Genomic DNA, 867 nt, shown 5'->3' on the forward strand with positions numbered 1-867 from the left:
TATTTAATTATTTATTGTATAGTTTATATGGCGCTTCATGTGCTATATTGATATGATGTTCCAACTGTGTTTATTTTCCCTATTCTATGTTCATAGTTCTCTGTACGTAACAGATGTCTTTTTCCTTTTTTTGTGTGTTCTTTTATTACATTTAACTCGTTCTTTGACTTTTAATTTAGCCTTTGTGTGGACAGCAGAAATGTGTTTTCTTACTGTTTATATGACAATAAAGTCTTTGAATCTTGAATCTATTTTTCATTTTGCTGTTTCTAATGAAGTATTTCACTTACTGGTTCCAGGTGGCAGGATTATCATTTCAATATTTAAATGTATTTGTACTGATGTTCTGTTGTATCTGAGAGAAACGTCAAATTAATGAAAGCAAAAAAAGCCTTAAATGTAAATAATCCCAGAGATTAATAGAAGAAGGTCAGCATGTCTGCTTCATGCTTCAGACTTGTATGAGCGAGAGAAATGAAGTCAATCTATAGATCAGTTCTTTAAACACAGTGAGCCAATGGACGTCTATTAAAAACAAATAAATACAAAAACATGTTTTTATTTCCAAATCATTTCATTTATTATGTTGCGGGACAACATTTACAAACCTCACTGTGTAAATCCAGCTGTTGCTGTGTTTTGACGACAGCGCGCCCTGAAAATACGTTAAAAGACAAAGAAACAAGAATCCTCTTTGCTCGTTCTCTATTTTAATCTGGAGCTGGTCCGAGTGTGTGTGTGTGTGTGTGTGTGTGTGTGTGTGTGCGGCGGCAGTTCAGCTCAACAAAAATAAAATGCAAGCAGACAAAAGACTCGATCCAAACATGTATTAAGGTTAAAAAAATCAGGTTCATGTCATAGCTCCTA

The 867-nt window shown here is 33.9% G+C and overlaps 1 protein-coding gene across 5 annotated transcripts in view; it reads right to left on the minus strand.

The window, feature by feature from the left end:
• Positions 1–555: 555 nt before the first annotated feature.
• The window catches only part of LOC122760692 (protein kinase C and casein kinase substrate in neurons protein 2-like), an 18,139-nt gene continuing 17,827 nt past the window's right edge, over positions 556–867 (minus strand). For all 5 annotated transcript variants that reach the window (XM_044015842.1, XM_044015840.1, XM_044015841.1 and 2 more), the window contains one exon: positions 556–867. This exon is cut by the window's right edge and continues 1,625 nt beyond it. The gene's annotated coding sequence lies outside the window, so the exon portion shown is untranslated.

The sequence above is a fragment of the Solea senegalensis genome, unplaced genomic scaffold (assembly GCF_019176455.1).
Source record: "Solea senegalensis isolate Sse05_10M unplaced genomic scaffold, IFAPA_SoseM_1 scf7180000013954, whole genome shotgun sequence".
NCBI classification, from domain to species: domain Eukaryota; kingdom Metazoa; phylum Chordata; class Actinopteri; order Pleuronectiformes; family Soleidae; genus Solea; species Solea senegalensis.